This window comes from Taudactylus pleione, unplaced genomic scaffold (genome assembly GCF_031769625.1).
Source record: "Taudactylus pleione unplaced genomic scaffold, aTauple2 ptg001314l, whole genome shotgun sequence".
NCBI classification, from domain to species: Eukaryota; Metazoa; Chordata; class Amphibia; order Anura; family Myobatrachidae; genus Taudactylus; species Taudactylus pleione.
This window is the reverse complement of record NW_028285714.1, coordinates 11,074,997-11,094,244: the sequence shown is the minus strand read 5'-3', so window position 1 is coordinate 11,094,244 and position 19,248 is coordinate 11,074,997. Positions and strand designations below refer to the sequence as shown.

General features: G+C 47.4%; 1 protein-coding gene across 2 annotated transcripts in view; it reads left to right on the top strand.

Annotated features, from left to right (window-relative positions):
- Window positions 1–10,059: 10,059 nt before the first annotated feature.
- Window positions 10,060–19,248, top strand: part of PRXL2A (peroxiredoxin like 2A) — a 42,046-nt gene continuing 32,857 nt past the window's right edge. The window contains exon 1 of one of the 2 annotated variants that reach the window (XM_088463031.1): window positions 10,060–10,297. The gene's annotated coding sequence lies outside the window, so the exon portion shown is untranslated. Of the gene's footprint in view, window positions 10,298–16,935; window positions 17,307–19,248 lie in introns of those variants that run through there. The other variant, XM_088463030.1, reaches the window with a different exon arrangement.

Sequence of the window (19,248 nt, the reverse complement as noted above, 5' to 3'; positions counted from 1 at the left end):
TTTGAATATGTTTACTTCAACCTACCTGGCTGTACTGGCGTTCAGATTGATGTATATTCACTGATTGTATTATATTTGTCACCATGGTGACTATGATCCACCAATGGAGCGGGAGAGGGGCGGGCACTTGCCGGGCCTCTGCATTGGATACATGTGTCTTGGTCACGTGACATGCGGGCGCCGCAGGCGTGTGACGTCATCTCTGCGTGCCAACATGGACGCGGTGATACACGAGGGTTCTGGGCTATTTAAGGTGTGTATGTTGTATGTTTTTTTGTATTCTTGAGAAAGGTTGAATAAACCGAAACGTTGATACATCGTGGATCTGGCATCCTGTATTTGTGGCTGAATGACCCGTGAGTGCCGCTCTGCTGTGGATATATATACATTTTTTGGTTTTCTATTTTTTTTTTTACAAATCAAACATCTTTCCATTTTATTATTATTATTTAATAGCAAATTTTCAGAAGACTGTTTTCAACTGATTTTGAATACTGCAGTTTTATGAGGTATTACTGAATTTTTTAATTGATACATTCCACCCCATGTTTGAAAAATGAACGGGCAGGATGCATTGGTTGGTACATTATCTCATTGGTTGGTACTTTATCTCTCTCTGGGATAGATGTATTAACCGCTAAAGCGGTATCAGAGCACGTTATGTGCGCTGATACCGCTTTTCCCCCATGTATTATTGGGGAGGGGGGGCTGGGTGGTAAATGACAGGTGCGCTGATGGCAAGTTAGCAGCTCGAATAGCCTGGGCAATGTATGAACGGTCAGTTCGCATGACCATTCTGCCAGCTGCAGCTGGCATTGCCTTATCACCACAGGAGGGACAGCGCTGTCCCTACTGCAGTGGCTGCCGGCTCCAGGGATGCACGTGGGATTTCGCGATGCTTGCGAGATCCTGCGAATGCTCAGTGGAGCCAGCCAGGAGTGAGACACAGCGCATCATCACTAGGCTGGTGCGCTGTGTGCTCAGCCAGGGATCATCGTTAGTGCTTCCTGCTTTGCCTTGGTAAAAAGGGGAAGCAGGAAGCGTTATAGCTGCATGATAAGTGCCGCTATAATACATCTGCCCCTCTAAGCTTTCATAACTCTCCCTGTTGAGGTGTAGGTGTGAGCAGGGTTGATTACCACTTATTCCAGACCTCTATTCCTCACAATTTCCCCATGATTTTATTTTTCTATTTTTATATTATAATGTGTTGTAACAGAGCGTCAGTGCACTCTGGGCCTGATTCAGACCCGTTCGCTAACAAGCGATCGCTCGTAGCGAGCGATGTTTTGCAATGTGTGCATGCATAGGTATCGCAGCGCGCATGCGTGAACCAGTGCGCGCGATTCACTCGCCCAGCATAGACAGCCCAGCTGAATGAGTGACAGGTAAAGCCATTTGTGGGTGGTAACAGGGGCTGGACATTATAAATGGGGGAGTGGAGGTGCGAACGCAGGCATGCCTGAGAATCTTAACGCCGTTTCAGAGGCATGCATAATTAACAGGCAGCATCATAGTACACATCACCTGGTTGAATTATACACTGAAGTGCTCGCAGTGCTAGCGGCAAGGTATAGTCAACCTCAAGCACTACAAGCACATGCGATGGTGCTCGATGTTCCAATGTTTTCATGCACTTCCAGGAGATGACATGCGCAAGTGGGCATGTGACACCCCGCCAGGTAGGGTAGAGTTGTTAAGTGAGGTTCAGGTAACTTACTAGAAGGAATAGATGGTTGGTCACTCTCTGTATTAGCTCTTACGAGGGTTATCTTCACAGCAGAGGAGGAGTTTGATTCTTCACCCAATGAATTATGCCAATTAGTGTCAAACAAGACTCTATTTATTGACAGTACTAACTCATTAGCACAGTTGAAGTAATGTTAGGGATATAGTTACAATACATTTCATAAAATAAATACATGCAAAAGGTATTTCTGGATAAGTAACATACACATAACAATGTAGCAAGGTTTATTATACTGGAACTCGGCAAGATCCAAAGTTTTCTTCAATTACCACCTGTTGGATCTATGTGATCCTGAGGACATAAAACTGGTTTGACAATACCAATGCAGGTTACCTTAACCAAACTTTACCACATTACTATATACCATTTAGTTATAATTTAAACCACCTAAACGGCTTATCTAGACCGAACCACTAGTAGGTTGGAGGGAACAGGAACAAAGTAAAAGGCATTTTTTGCATAAAACCCTTTAGGATTACTATAAACTTAATTTAGTCAATACTTTCTCTAGTACAATTACCCCGCTGGATCTGTAGAGGTGGTGCACATACTGTACGTTGCAGATCTGATTCTCTGATTGTGTGTCCAGGAGAAGTGGCTATTAGATGTCCCTACAGAGGGCCTCGAAAATCCCAAAACTGCTGGCTCTGTTTGTGGCAAAGAAATTATTCTTAAAACAGTTTTTACTATCTCTTTTCTGCCACCACAAGACACTGTGAAAGTTGCACTTGGCGGAGGACTGAGAACTATTCAGTGACTTTAGCGAGTCTTTCAGTACAGTTTTATTGGCTGCTTTGCGCTACTAATGCTATCCTCGGAACAGATGTAACTATCCTGTTTATACAGAGACACTATGGCCTGGGGAGATGAGCTAGTCTCTACTGTGAGTGCTGGCTGTTACTGTGTAGCAGGTGGGAGGTAGTGCTATAATGCTGGGCTGTGATTAGTGTGGCTACAGACCTCTCCAGGCGTTTTCACCTTTGTCCTGAAATGGGGATCGGCTAATAAGATCACCGCCCTCCTTCATATCAGCTCTGACACCGGGTTCCCTGCTGACTTCCCTGCACGCCTTGTAGGAGGCCTTGTCTGCCTTGTCTGCCTCAAGGTCGGCCTCCATATAGAAGGGATCCACCTTCCACTCTCCACCTCCAGCCACAAGCGCTGTACATCACTGCCGGATCACAGGCACACCACAAGGAGCTTTATCAGCCAGTTGTAATGTGCAGCGCTACCGATTCCTGATGTTACGCTGGTGCCCGCAGAGACCCTGGTGAGCGTTGCTGCGCGAGTCCTTCCTTCCTCACCATCCTCTCCGGGCTCCCTGTAACTGACGTAACTGTCTTACTCCGCCCCCTACAGCTAGTTCCAGCAGCTTCTGTGTCATGTGACCTGCTGCTGACACACCGCATATTACCTGCACCAGTACATATAGGTATACGGGTAACTGCCCCCAGACTCTGGTGGGGCATCAATTTATCAGTCAGTTACAATATGGTTTGTATTAATTAGTCTTTGCCACATACACAGAGCACACTGTACTTACATATTCTATATACTGTATTTACATATAGGACACAACATGCACGAGTACACCAACATCTGGGGTACCACAGGCGTCTTATGAATGGCTGGTGGGCATCTGCATACACAAAGTGATCGCCCGTCAAGACATAGTGGGCGTGCTAATGCCTTCCCGTACGATCGCCTGCCTTGCTGGGTGTGCGCTGGATTTGCATACACTGGGAGCGAGCGACCGCATCTAGCGAGCGGCTCAGAATCAGGCCCTCTGTGCCACCCTGCCTCCTAAACATGTTACTTCACGATATCACGTCTAGGGGCCATCCCAGGCACCCTGCAAGCCACATGCAGGTGCCATGAAGAAATTATGCTGCCGCCCTCAGGGTTCTGCGCTCTGTACATCACTGCCGGATCACAGGCACACCACAAGGAGCTTTATCAGCCAGTTGTAATGTGCAGCGCTACCGATTCCTGCTTACACTGCTTACACACCCATATCTACAGCTCTGATATTACATAAACATGTAAGTAAAAACTGTCTGTCAGTAAATTTTTACTAAACTATTTGCATAGATGGACTGTGCAGAGTTAACCAGACAACCTATCAGAAGTGATTACAAACATCTATTGTGGAAGAAGTGCATTGCTATGTTGTCCTTCAAACCATTCCCATCCACTTAAAATATACCAGCATTGCTACAAGATATGTCCAGTTCCATCCTTAGCCCACACTCACATTACATTAACCCCTCCTCTTTTTCCATCACTTGAGGTAGATTCCTGGGGCCGGGATTCCGACTGCTGTCGGGATTCCGGCATCAGTATTCTGAGTATCGGCATCCCGTCCGCTTATTAACCAAAACTTACCGGAGCTTGTAAACGATAGGCAATGCAATAGTACCTGACTCGTGGTACTCATTTAAACACTGATTAGCAAACCAAAATTATGCATCACTTCCAGTCTATGACACGCAATTGATCTAGTGAAATAGCTAGTTGCTTCAACCAGAGACATGCGGTAAGGTAAAAGGATGGGGAGGCACACATGTATAACACTGGAGCATGACAGGGAGTATGATATGGGTGGGAGTATGACAGGGGAAGCTCAGCCTCCCCTGTCTAACCTGTCTGCACATCCTTGACTTCAACAGTACAGTAAGTGCTAAGTAGTTACCTATGGACCTTGTTTATCAGTGTGACTTTAGTATATTTATCCTCTATATTCTCTGGTCTGCTATACAATTATTTAATATATAATTAACTTCCTGCCTCTGTAACTCATCAAGCATCTTACTTCTGGTTTGAACTCATGCAGCTATGCAGATGTTTGCCATTCTCTTATTAAATATGAGGTTATAAGCGAAGGTGCAGAGGGTGTGGCTGCTACCAGGCCCGGTCTGCCATCGGGGCCCGGAACTCCCCCTGCACCCAGTTACGCTGCAAGTCATGTGTTTACCTCCTGATCCCCGTGGGCCGCTACTTCTTTCTTAGCAGTGTGCTGCTGCATTACAGACACATCTGCTCTCCTGGCCCATTAGTCAATGAGGAGTTATGGAGCCGACCGGGAGAGTAGATGTGTCTGCGGTAGTACACTGCTCAAGGACGGGAGGGGCTGTAAACATTTTGCAGTGTGTCCCCCTAGGTATTGTTACAACACTATGGGGTCTATTTATTAAGCAGTGTTAGGAGACAGAGTGAAAAGTGATAAGGTGCCAGCCAATCAGCTCCCAACTGTCATCTCACAGGCTGTGTTTTAAAAATGACAGTTGGGAGCTGATTGGATGGCACCTTATCACTTTCTTATCACTTTTCACTGTGTCTTTTAACACTGCTTAGTACATAGACCCCTGTATGAGGTATGTATACCTGGTCCTGGGCAAGTAAAGTTTGCTGTAGAAATATGGGATATGCTCTGTTGACATGATTAATAAAAATTATAGGGACCGAGACTTTGACTACTATGCTTGGAAACCATGATACTATTTTATATGCCTTTGCATTAATAAATCTTCTTTTACCTGCAGTTCCCTGCTCTTTTGGACTTTGTTGATACTACATTTATGTCACTATAGGAAAGTTATTTCAGTGACTGTGAGTGCAAGTTCTTCTATTGCAGTGGTTCTCAAGCTCAACCCTCAAGTAACCCCGACAGGTCATGTTTTGAGAATTTCTGCCTGTGAAAGCAAGTAGAATAATTACTAGCCCAACAAAATAGATTAACTCGTCTGTGTGGGATCAAAGAAATACACAAAACATGACCTGTTGGTGGTATGTTAATTGACAGACCACCTTTGGGAAGCTGATAAAGGTGTGTCAGTTTTTCCACTCAATGTGGGGAGCAAGCTGCTGGCTTGCAGTGATACACCATTACAACTCAAAGTTAGTGCTGTGATAAACTGCTCTTTTGTGAGTTGGACAGTAGGTCGCATTTTGTGAAGCATTTTTTTTAGTTAGTGCTGGATAGGCTAGGATTTATGTTTTGTTTTTACTTTTATTGTAAATATAAATAGCTGCGGCTATTTATACCAAACACCCAGGACTGGTGTGCTGGCGAATTGGCTGTTGTGTGAAAAACCATACCGTCTACCACAGGAGACAGCTCCCCATTAGAAACCAAAATAGGAATGGAGTCCTATTGTAGAAGTCCTACTGTGGACGAAACGCGATGGGTCCTTTGACCGCCATCTACCTCCATCCATGTTGTGGATTTTATTGGATTTCTTTACCACTCCCTTATGGACCTTGATATTCCGAATGGATACCCCCTGAACACAGATAAGCATAATTTCTATGTATATTTTTCTTTATTTTATGTAGTATCTTCAGTTATGTAGTAGTGTACAGGGTTGTGCTTCTGTTTGTCCACATTTTTTTATGATTGGTATTTTCAAATCACATTGACCATAAATAATTTGATTCGTTCCTGGACTATCAACCCATGGAACTGCTGCAAGAGCACCATGGCACCCAGTTTGGGAAGCACTGGTATATGGTAATGTATCCTTCTATTTTAAGTGGATTGTCGATAAAAATATCATATTTTTTAAGAGATGAAATGTGTATCTATCAATATGTTCTTATAGTATTATATGGCAAGGAAAATCTAATTTTTCAACTAATTATTAGAATGCTGTAATACTGTTTACTTTATAAGTAGAGGTGAGGGGTTTGATTTTTGGCTTGGTTCTTTTTGCCAAATTAGCGCAAGTTTGGATTTATATTTTTGGTTATCCAAAACACGTGAGAGCTGGATAGCTAATAAGTAGGGGTGAGCGGGTTCGGATTTCAGAAATCCGAACCCCCCCGAGCCCCTCCCGATCCAAGTTGTATCCGAGTCAGGCTCAACTTTTCCCGCCTTTTTTCTGAAGTCGAACGTCATCATCCTGCCTTCTGGATCTCGCGGGTTTTGCATTCTATAAAAGTTACCCGCGTCGGCGCCATTTTCTCACTCGGCTGTAGACAGTGAAGAGGGAGGGTGGGAGTTAGGGCTGGCTTGGCTGGGTAGTGTATTGTAGTGTAGTGCTGTGCTGCTGTTGTCCATAGGGGCTGTGTCCACTCCTCCAAAGTCCATAGGGGCTGGCTGTGTTGTGCTGTGCTGCTGTTGTCCATAGGGGCTGTGTCCACTCCTCCAAAGTCCATAGGGGCTGGCTGGGCTGTGTAGTGCAGTTTGTTTTCCATAGGGGCTGGCTGGGCTGTGTTGTGCAGTCAGTTGTCCATAGGGGCTGTGTCCACTACAAAGTCTGTAGGGGCTGGCTGGGCTGTGTTGTGCAGTGTCCCAGTCCTAAAGGGGTGCTGTAGTATTGTCCAGGGGGTGCTATGTCCATCAGGGGTGCTCCCCCCAAGTGCAAAAAAAATATATATTGTTTTCTGTGTTTGTGGGTCTCATTCAGACTCGCTCGCGAATGCGCATGTGCACGACGGAGGCTGCTCCGTCGTGCACATGCGCGAGACCCGGCGAGCGACGGGGAAGCCGTCGCTCGGGGTTTCGCACCAAAGGGGGCGTGCTGTCGATGGGGATTGACAGCACACCCCCTTTGGTCCTTTGGTGGGCGTGCCGGGGTTTGGCTGCCCAGATGGAGGCGTTCCCACTAGTGATGTCAGTGGGAGTGATTTTGGCTCTGATAGAGCCAAAATCACTCCAGGGCTTGCTGCAGCGAGACCCTACCGCAGGATCTCGTCGCAAGCCCGATGGTCGCGATGGTCTTGACCATCGCGACCATAATCATGGACGCTCGCATAAGCTGTGGGTGGTAACCCACAGGTATGCGAGCACACAAGAGGCCGCTCCAAGTTTAGGTAGGAGGGCCCTGAATCAGAGCGAGCACTCTGGTCAGAGCGTCCGGCTCTGAATCAGGCCCTGTGTGCGCAGTATCCGCACGTGCATCAACAAAGTAGCGCCATGCATGCACCTGTGTCATAAGTAAAGGGCCGGCTGGCTCATCCATTAAAGGGTGCTGTAAACCCCAAAGTGCACTCCAAAAAATATATATTTTTTTCTGTGTTTGTGAATTGTGTGCATGTAGCCGCACGTAGCCGCACGTGCATCAACAAAGTACCAAGTGTGCGCCTGTGTCATAAGTAAAGGGCCAGCTGGCTCGTCCATTAAAGGGTGCTGTAAACCCCAAAGTGCACTCCAAAAAATATATTTTTTTTTCTTCTGTGTTTGTGAATTGTGTGCACTGTACGTGCATCCTCAAAGCAGCAGCGCCAAGTGTGCATCTGTCTGTTAAAGGGTGTAAAACCCAAAGTGCACTCCAACAAAAATAAAACATTTTCTTCTGTGTTTCTGAATTGTGTGCACTGTATGTGCATCCTCAAAGCAGCAGCGCCAAGCGTGCGTCTGTCTGTTAAAGGGTGGTGTAACCCCCAGAGTTCGCTCCACAAAAAATAAACAATTCTTTTTTTGCTGTGTTTGTGTGCGAAATGTATGCGCAGTAGCTGCACGTGCATCAACAAAGGAGCGCCAAGCGTGCGCCTGTGTCCCATAAGTTTGTTAAAGGGTAGTGTAACCCCCAAAGTGCGCTCCACAAAAAATAAAAAATTCTTTTTTTCTGTCTTTGTGAATTGTGTGCACTGTAGCTGCACGTGCATCAACAAAGGAGCAGCGCCAAGCATGTGCCTGTGTCCCATAAGTTTGTTAAAGGGTGGTGTAACCCCCAAAGTGCGTTCCACAAAAAATAAAAAATTATTCTTTTTTTTCTGTGTTTGTGACTTGTGTGCGCTGTAGCTGCACGTGCATCAACACAGTAGCAGCGCCAAGCGTGCGCCTGTGTCATAAGTCAAGGGCCGATTTGGACATCTGGTCCGGACTGAAGGACGTGTCAACAATTTCTGACTTGTCTACTGTCACTGCATATGATAGGCCTGATTCAGACCCGCTCGCGAGCGCTATGCGCTCACCTGCGGGTCGATGGTGGCCCAGTGCGCATGCACACGACGGACCCGACTCCGTCGTGCGCATGCGCGAGACCTGGATAGTGATGGGCAAACCGTCGCTCCAGGTCTCGTACCAAAGGGGGCGTGCTGTCAATGATGAGTGACAGCACACCCCTTTCGGTGGGCGGGCTGAGGTCGTGGCTGCCCAGACGGAGGCGTTCCCATGGGAATGCCTACCATCTGGGGCAGGCCCAACTGACATCACAAGTGATGTCAGTGGGAGTGCTTTCGGCTCTGTGAGAGCCGAAAGCACTCTTGGGCTTGCGGAAATGAGACCCTACCACAAGGGTCTCGTCGCAAGCCCGATGGTCGCAATGGTCATGAGCATCGTGACCATCATCATGGCCACTCGCTATAGCTGTGGGTGGTCACCCACACCTATGCGAGCGGCCAGGAGGCCGTTCTGAAGAACCAGAGGGCCGGCCCTGATTCAGAGCGAGCGCTCTATCAGAGCATCCGGCTGTGAATCAGGCCCACTGTCACCACTGACAGAATGGTGGAGGATTACATTGGTGACAGCATCCAAGTAGGCATGTCAGACAGTCCGTACCTGTACTGGCAGGAAAAAGAGGCAATTTGGAGGCCCCTGTAAAAACTGGCTCTATTTTATCTGAGTTGCCCCCCCTCCAGTGTGTACTCCGAAAGAGTGTTTAGTGCAGCCGGGAACCTTGTCAGTGAAAGGCGTAGGAGGTTGCTTCCACAAAATGTGGAGAAGCTGATGTTCATAAAAATGAATTATCAACTCGTCCAGGGAGACCAGCCTCCAGAACATACAGAGGGACCTGTGGTGGTGGATTCCAGCTGGGACGAATTAATACTCTGTGAGGATGAGGATGTACACATCACTGAAGAGGGTGAAGAATCGGTGGATGAGGACAACATCTTGCCGCCGTAGAGCCAGTTTGTGCAGGGACACATTAATTGCCAGCTTGTTTTGTGGGGGCCCAAACGAACCAATCATTTCAGCCACAGTCGTGTGGCAGACCCTGGCGCTGAAATGATTGGTTTGTTAAAGTGTGCATGTCCTGTTTATATAACATAAGGGTGGGTGGGAGGGCCCAAGGATAATTCCATCTTGCACCTCTTTTTTTCTTTGCATTATGTACTGTTTGGGGCCTAGTTTTTCAAACTGCCATCCTGTCTGCCACTGCAGTGTCACTCCTAGATGGGCCACATGTTTGTGCCACCCACTCGTGTCGCTTAGCATAGTCATCCAGCTACCTCGGTCCAACCTTTTGGACTAAAAACAATATTGTGAGGTGTGAGGTGTTCAGAATAGACTGAAAACGAGTGGTAATTAATGTTATTGAGGTTAATAATAGCATAGGAGCAGAAAAACCCACAAATTCTGTGATTTTAGCTGTTTTTATGCTTTTTTTAAAAAAAATACAGATCCAAAACACAAATCCCAGAACCCAAAACACGGAAGGGTGGTTTGAGCAAAATCCAGATCCAAAACACGAAGAAAGATCCAGATTCAAAACCAAAACACAAGACACGAAAAGTGGCCGGTGCACACCCCTACTAATAAGATGCCTTTTTGAGATCGGAACATAACCGAGGAAAACCAAACTGCTCATATCTACTTTATAAGTGAGTAAATGAACAGAAAATCCTATATACTGTCAATATATATCAAATAACCAAGTATACATGTATTGTGTTAGCTTTTTGGGTTATATAATAGAGTGATCTTATTACAAAACCCCCATGTATTTTAACAGTATGAATTTCCACATTATGTATTATAAATGATACAAGCTCCCTATATAGTTCCCTATATAGTTCTGATGAGTGATGCACTCATTCTATGCACCTTATGGGGCTGATTCTGAGTTGCAAACAAAGTGGCTGTAGTTGTGGACAGCCTCAGGAGCCTGTTTTACTACTTTGTACCAGGGCCGTAACTAGGGGTAATGCCACACAGAGCACAGGGTTCTGTGGGTAGGTCTGTCATTGCTTCCCAGCCCTTACTTCTGGCTATCAGGGTTCCTGAATATCACTGCAGCAATGTTGCCTGTTGCGTCTTTTGCACTCTACAGGCAGGCACCCTGCTGTGTGTATGGCTTGAAGATGCTCCAGGCAGTGCTGCACTTCCGGGTGCTGGTGGCCCCATCCAGGGGCACCGAGAGGGGGGGGGAGCGGGTTCAGATTACCAGGGCCCGGGATTCTTGAGTGTGTGCTGAGCAGCAGTGGACATCAGTCTCCTATGCCTGTGGGGGGGAGCAATCACACTGATCGCGCCCCCCCCCTGGCTTTGAGCAGGGCTGAGGGGGCTCAGAGCGCCCCCACTCCCCAGCGCGCAGCACCGTTTTGCGGCGCCGCAAAGCTTTTTTTTCCCGGGAAGGGGGCGTGGCCATGCCTCCTGCAATTATGCCACGCCCCCTGTTAACCCGGCCCGCCACGGCTCTTGGCGGGCCTGGCCCCGTCCCCTATGTGCGACATCATGATGTCAGACACAAAGGGGGCGAGGCCAGCACAGGGCACTGTCAAACCCTGTTAGAGCCCTGCTGTATTCCAATGCTAGTATCCATTCCGTGGGAACGTGTAGGTGCAGGAGGAAGTATGAAGATGGGCGGTAGAACTGCGCTCTCGGTGACCAGGGGGTGGTGTGTCGTGGTTTCGGGGTGCTGCACCTCTGTGTGGGAGTACCTTTCCCGCACTGAAAACGTATGGGGGTAGGGGGGGTAAGGTGCTAGTAGTGGTGATGGTGATGACTTGTGTGTGTTTGTGAGTGGTGTTAATTAGAATGTTTATTCTGGTGGTGGTGGTGTTTTGGGAGTGAGAAGGAGGGTGTGATTGGGTATGGAGTGTAGTTTGGAGTAATGTGAAAAGTGGAATGAAATAGGATCAAAATGAGGCCAGCGAGACACAGTAATTTGGGGCAAAATCTTTTTTTGAGTAGTCACAATGCTGCTCTGTTAAGATCCCGGGCAGGTGGGTGGGGTTCAGGGGCTCCTTCCCGTGCGGTTCAGTTACCTTGCACGTCACTCCTGCTGGACCTATGGTCGACAGTCTAGGAAGTCTCGTGGGGTGGGGGGATTTGCAGAGTGGGTTGGAACACCTGTGCGGCGTCCCGCGTGTTGGTGTGAGTCTTGGCAGTACTTACCTACCGTTAGGTATTTGGTTATGGTGATGTAGGTCGGCGTTGCGGCCGTTGCAGATAGGTTGGAAGCTGCAGGTTTGTTGGTGAGCTGGATCAGCGTGTTGCTGGTGTGCTGCAGGTGCACGGCTGTTCTGATTGGTCTGCGGAGGTCAGCGACCGGAGTATGCAGCTGAAGTTGGCTCTTGGTCGTGCCGCTGGGGGTGTGGAGCCAGAGGTGTGGATGGGTGAGCCGCTGGGAGGCTGGGTTGCAGCATGTGTGCTGGGACCACCCCTGGGGGGTGGTTTGCCCGGGATACTGATTCAAAAAAAGCCAGGGAGGAGGGGGGATGTGGAAAGTGTGACCGGGATGGAGCTGGTCACTGGCGATGTTGGCTGGGCGGACTTGCGGCCGGATGTGCGGGATGCTCTTAACACTGACGGTCCTTCGTGGAAATGGGGATCGACGGTGGACACACCCCTGACCAGGAGTGAGTTGCTGAGCACGCCTGGGAGCAGGGGGGGAGAGAGGCTGGTCCGGGGTGAAGCCGGTCACTGGAGGTGTGAGCGGTGCGGACCAGCAGGCGGGTGGGTTGAGAGCTTTCTGCACTGGTGGTCCCTGGTGGGGATGGGGATCTTTAGTAGAGGTCAGCCTGGATCTGTGTCGGGTTTGATGTGAGGGTCTTCAACGCGTTTCGGCACAGGTGCCTTCTTCAAGGAGGTGTGAGGTGCAGGAGGAAACCAATGCTGCCCATTGATTTTACACTAGTGATGTCAGTGATGTCAGTGGGGCCGGCTTCAGACGGTAGGCGTTCCCATAGGAACGCCTCCGTCTGGCAGGCACGCCCCCGGCACGCCCACCAAAGGGGGCATGCTGTCAATCGCCATCGACAGCATGCCCCCTTTGGTGCGAGACCCGGAGCGATGGAAAGTCCTTCGCTCGCCGGGTCTCGCGCATGCGCACGACGGAGCTCCCTCCGTCGTGTGCATGCGCAGTGGGGACCATCGACCCACTTGCGAGCGTACTGCCGCTCGCGAGTGGGTCTGAGTGACCCCCATTATCAATGACCAACGATCATTCTCCTATATGGAAAATTAACAATATTGTCCAGGTTGGCCTGCATGCATGGACGATATCGTTATTGTCCAGGGGGAGCGCGCATCGTTGTTCGTTCACTGCATACACACGGAACGATATGAATGATATATTGTTGAACAATATCGTTATCGTTCATATCGTTCAAAGATATTGTCTCGTGTGTATGCACCTTTAGTCCAGCTAGAGCATGTCAGACCTGCCTAAATAGATTGACATGTGTATACAGGCTTTATACTAGTCTGTATACATTTATATTTATGTGCAATTCTATTTAAGGGATGGAGACTATTCCCGAACGCATGACTGAGCATGCACAGAAAAACAAACAGAAAGGTTTTGTTTTTGGAACCCTGAAAACAATGCCTTCTGTGACATTACAGGGACAGCGTGTTACCGAAACTGCTGTCACTGCAAAAAATATTGCTGAATAGCAGCAATAAATTATCATAATTGATAAAAACTCGTGATGATGTTGCCCGATAATATTCTGGGCAACATCATCACTCTTGCTGAATAGACCCCTTAGTCTTCTTTTAATCACATTGCCACCTAGCAAGCATTATGGTGAAGCATTATGGGCAGGGCCGTAACTAGGGTGGTGCAGACGGTGCCCTGTGGGCAGAACTTGCCGCCACCACCACAAAACTGTAAGTGCCCTCACTGCCTAGAGCCCACTGCAGTGCATATTAGTAGTGGTGTGCCCAGCCCGTTCACTGCCAGATGCACCGCTATTAATATATATTGGAGCGGGCGGTGCCGGTGACTGTCTCCTGCAGAAGGGCCGCAGACTAGTGGGGTACCCAATTTTAGAGCAGATTCAGGCGTGTTCCTCCTAAATGGCGTCCCGTAGGCTGGCTCCTTTGTGTCCTAACGGTCCGGGCCTTCTCCTAGTGTCCTGACGTCATCAGCGGCAACAGCAGTAATCCTGGGCAGGTCCGGTCAGCACCGCACTCTTCTGCATCACTCCCCAGCGGTGTCCTCTTCAGCAGCGGCACCCTCCCAACAAGCATCTGTCTCCCAGCGTAATAAGCCCTTCGGCTCTCCTCTTCTGGGGCTGTCTTCTTTGATGCCCGCGCTGTCCAGCGGTCCTCTTCATCCAACACTCGGCAATGACATACGTGGTGTTCCGGTTCCTGCTCCAGTTCGGCAGTCTTCAATCAGCAGCAGTCCATCACAGCAGGCACCAGTGGGGCAACTCCCCAGCTCCAGGAGTCCTCCAGCTAGCAGGTAAGCTCCTTCTCCAGATGGCCAGTCACACAAGGTCCACGGAGTAGCAGGGGGTCTGGGTCCCAGTCGGCAATTGCCCCTATAGCAGCACAGGGTTTTCTCACAGCAAGGGAGAGGTAGACAGCTGGACTCTGGGAATTTGTACCACAGCAGCACAAGTACCCCCTACGGTAAGTCCCTCTAGACAGCGGATGCTGAGTCTGCAGTGGTGTCCCCACTGGGGTAATTGGGCGCTCAACTCTGCTGTCCAGCAATCATCATCCTACCTTCAGTAGGTCCTCCTCTTATGCTCTCACCTCTAACTTTAGTCAGCCTCCTGGCTCATGTATCATTGGTAAGGGGCCCCTAGTACAAACCTGCCCCATGGGCCCTCTGCCACACAACCCAGGGCAGCCAATCAAAAGGGTCCACTTTAAGCGGGCTCCTTGGTTACTAGCCAGCTATCAAATCTTCTTCCTGGACTACACAGGCTCAGAAGTCCCAGGGAGGGAGAGAGAGAGGTCACGAGCCAATACTGTGGCATAATGTGCACAGACACTACTGTGTGGTATAATGTGTATAAAGGGCTCTGCTGTGTGGCATAATGTGTAAGGGACTCTACTGTAGGGTATAAGGGGATCTACTGGGTGGCATAATGTGAATAAGGGACACTACTGTGCGGTGTAATGTGAATAAGGTTGCACTACTGTAAAGTGTAATTTGAATTGGGGGTACTATTGTGGGATCACTCCCCTTTTTTGGGGGCGTGCTGTCCCTATTTAAAATATGGGCAGGGGGGGCACCAATGCTTTTTCTGGCACAAAGCACCAAAATGTCTAGTTACGGCTCTAATTATGGGCATCTACTAGGTGACTTACCAGTTTTTCCACCGCCTCCTGACATCTTCGCGCATGCACCGTCAGTCCAGAATGAGATTCAACATATCTAAGCCCGTTTATTAATGATCGCATTTGCAATGTAATCTGGGCGCGATTTTTGTGGGTATCTCCCGAAAATGTGTGTGTATTTTTTGAGAGGGGGGAAATACACCACAAATTTTAAATGATAAATGTGCACAATGAAGTCAGGGCCTGATTCAGAGCCGAACGCTCTGACCAGAGCGCTCTCTCTGAATCAGGGCCCTCCTCCCTACAAATGGAGCGGCTTCTTGGAGCGAGCGTCCATGATGATGGTCGCGATGGTCAAGACCATCGCGACCATCGGGCTTGCGACGAGACCCTGCGGTAGGGTCTCGCCATAGGCAAACGCAGGGGGGGTTTCCGTCTGCCTGGAAACCCCCCTCCCCAGCCCACACCATGAATAGTAATATAATGGAATTTTACTAGCGCTGCATGTTCTTTTCAGTATCATAAATTAAATAAATAGCACCACCTATGAATCTTTTAACATGTATCAGCCAGTAATAAATACACCTGTGCACCAATTAGGGGATTTGGAAAGCATGCACCGTTAGGGATGCACTGCTGTAGAGTCCAATATTTACATATATGTCCAGTACAGTGCTACCGTAGGTTATTGTGCTGCTCACCCAGACCCACGGGCTTGCTCCCATGCCCTGGAATGGTGCCCACATCTAAAATAAAAACAAACATTCAGGTCAGGCAGGATGGCCCTACTGTCGCATTTGATTGCTTACTGTGATCTCTGGTCCTGTATATGCTGGAATTATCACACACAATACACTTTGTATGACGCATATTAAAGCTGGATACGTGGTAATTATGCCCTCTTCTTGGACTGGCCACACTCACTCTAAAATCAAGCATTTGGAAACCCCCCTCTAGAAATCCTGCGTTTGCCACTGGGTCTCGCTGCCGCAAGCCCTGGAGTGATTTTGGCTCTATCAGAGCCAAAATCACTCCCACTGACATCACTACTGATGTCAGTGGGGCCGGACCCAGACGGTAGGCGTTCCCATGGGAACGCCTCCGTCTGGCAGCCACGCCCCCGGCACGCCCACCAAAGGGGCCGTGCTGTCACTCACCATCGACAGCACGCCCCCTTTGGTGCGAGACCCCGAGCGACGGATTCCTCGTCGCTCGCCGGGTCTCGCGCATGTGCACGACGGAGCTCCCTCCGTTGTGCGCATGCGCTTTCGGGCACCATCGACCCGCTTGCGAGCGTCCTTCGCTCGCGAGCGGGTCTGAATTAGGCCCTCAGTCCATATCACCTCAGCACTATGTTGTTACAATACATCACCTATCTTGTGACATATTTTTTGGTACATTTTACCGTAGAGACATCCAGCATTGCTGCCATAATAATACATATATATACTGTATCTCATATTTTGGATAATGAACCTACAGTACGCTGTTTGCACTTAAAAATAAACTCTTCTTATGTGAGTGGGATTTTCAAACACCTAACAGTTATCTGTTTCCATAAATGTACTGACAAGCACGTTACTGCCACAGAAAGTCTTATACATTTACAATTGTATTATCAAATAAAACGTCAGGTGTACAAAAATCTGTGTACTTGATATTAAATTCACTTAATTCTGGTATTTCAAGAGTGTTAGGGCATATGTATCAAAGCTTGATGTGAGATAAAATTGTGAAATATATATCACCAACCAATCAGCTCCAAACTATTGTTTCTTAACCACAACCTGCAAAATGTAAGTTAGAAGCTGATTGGTTGGTGATATATATCTCACATCAAGCTTTGATATGCTGGTCTGATCTGTAGATCAAAGCATTGCAAACCAGTCTCTCATTCACAGTATGGGGAGGAGGCGATGGAGACGAGAGGGGAGGGGGATGAGAGGGAAGGGAATGGAGACGAGAGGGGACGGAGGGAGGGGAGTGGCAAGATTACATTCAGCAGTCTCACTGTAGTAGTTTATTTGCAGACTGCAAAACAAGGAACTCACACCACGACCTTTTTTCAGCTTTGAGGTTACATTTAGGGTTACAAATATCTACCCCAGGGTTTTAACAACCATAAACAATGCACAGAGGAAAAAACAGGGAATTTTAAGCTTTTTGACCAGGAAGACAAGAAAAACAGGTCACAGCAGGGAATTCTGGAATCTCAAAGTGAAAACCCTGTCTGTGCCTTTAATTACACAGGTATTGTCAGGTGCTGCTAGAGGTGTATGCATGCAGTTTTGAACAGACAGGAAATATCTTTTGGCAGATAGGGCTGTGATAGGAAATGCTGCTCTAACATCTAGAAGAAACATTTATGTAAGTATTGAGTATCTGATATTTATTTTGCATTTAGTCTTATAAATATTTTAGTATATAATTAATTATTGCAGCTATCTGGTTAATGGATATATTGGAGCTAAAACTCATATACTGATATTTTTAATTTATATTCATTTACTGTCTTAAAGAAATAATATTCTAATTTTACTACACAATTGTCTCTTTTATATCAATGAATTTTATATCTACAGGAAGTGCAATATGAATCTTTTATTGAATACATGACATTGCTGTATGCTATATTGTATATGCTAATGGTTTATTAAAGAGCTGTAATTTACTATGAATTTCTCTATGTAAATCGACTTCCACACACAAGTTACGTCTAATCTGTTAGCATTGTGCCTTTTTTTTTTTTCTATCTATTATTTTTTATTTATTTTTTTTATTAGGGGACAAAAGTCCAGGCTTGCTGTGCTTGTAAGTAAAGGGTCATGATTAGACCTATTGCTACATCCTGCAATGGCTATGGTTATGCTGTCATTTTGGGAGCTAAAAAGATGTGTTTTAATTTAATGGTACATTTGTGATCCTGGATAGGCACCTTCAAAGATAATTATGGGTAGAATACAGATATACACACACATATATGTGTATATATATACGTGTGTGTGTGTGTGTGTATATATAATATATATGCGCAACATCACCGGCTTTTTTGTGTGTGTTGTATTTGGAGCAGTCTAACCTACTGATCTTGTGTAGTTACACATACAGTAGGTGAGAGTTTTAAGTTGGGTACAAACTTGAATGACGCATCGTTCTACCGACAGTCTGATACCATGACATTATGGGTCATGTCTGTGTACCCACTACACAATCTGCAGTACGATGACAATATAAAGTTACAGGGGTAAAGTTACTGCATCTGTACATCGCATTGCCCCATCTGACATGCAGCACATAAGATGGGATGACGCAACCACTGGCAATTCATCAAATGATTTGGGAGTACACACTATACGATGGTCATGGCGATCCATTGCTGATGACAAGATTGCCCAAAATATAGTATATTGGGCGGGATGCATGACTCATGCATGCCAGCGTTGGTAACGCTGGTATGCATGAGGATCACCGCAAAGGACCCCTCTGTCGGTAAGAGCAGCCCTTTGCGATGGAGGGACTTCCGGGTTTATGACCCAGAAGCCCCTCCAGCGTCAAGCTGCACGTGCCGCAGGGGGTGCTGGGAGGGATCCGATTGGTGGAGAAAAGCCTATAGGCTTCAATGGGTAGCGCCATCAGGAGGATGGCGTTACCCACCGCAACCAAGCCCCAGAGTGCATCTCCGGGGCTTGATGCATATGAGAAATGGGGTCAAACCCGCATTTTCGGGGTTTGACCTCATTTTCCCTTTGTTGCATCCTACCCATTGTGTACCCAGCTTTACATGTCTTGGGTAGATCAGAAAGGGATTATATTTTTATTTCTAGATTCTTGCCCCATATGTGAAGTCCTGGAGATTCAACCTGAGTACAGTGGTACACTGATTGCAGGGGGATGCTGTAGTAAAAGATTATTAGAATGTGTTCATAACAGTTATGCACTGTAATAAAAGCAAAGTTACAGGTGAACTTGCTAATATTTTTCTATGCATAGTGTTAAAAGGGGAGTTTATTGTCTTATATACCTTTTTATTAACCACTTGAGTGCTGTAGTTTGATTGTTGGGATGTGTTAGTAGTAAATGGGTGCAAATATATTTTTATTCTATAAGCATTGCTTAAAGCAGTGGTGCTCAAACTCGGTCCTCAGGACCCCAAACAGTTAACGTTTTCCAGGTCACCCAGCAGGTACACAGGTGTATTCATTACCCACTGACACATTTTAAAAGATCCACAGGTGGAGATAATTGTTTTACTTGTGATTCTGTGAAGATACCTGGAAATCATGCATTGTTTGTGGTCCTGAAGACCGAG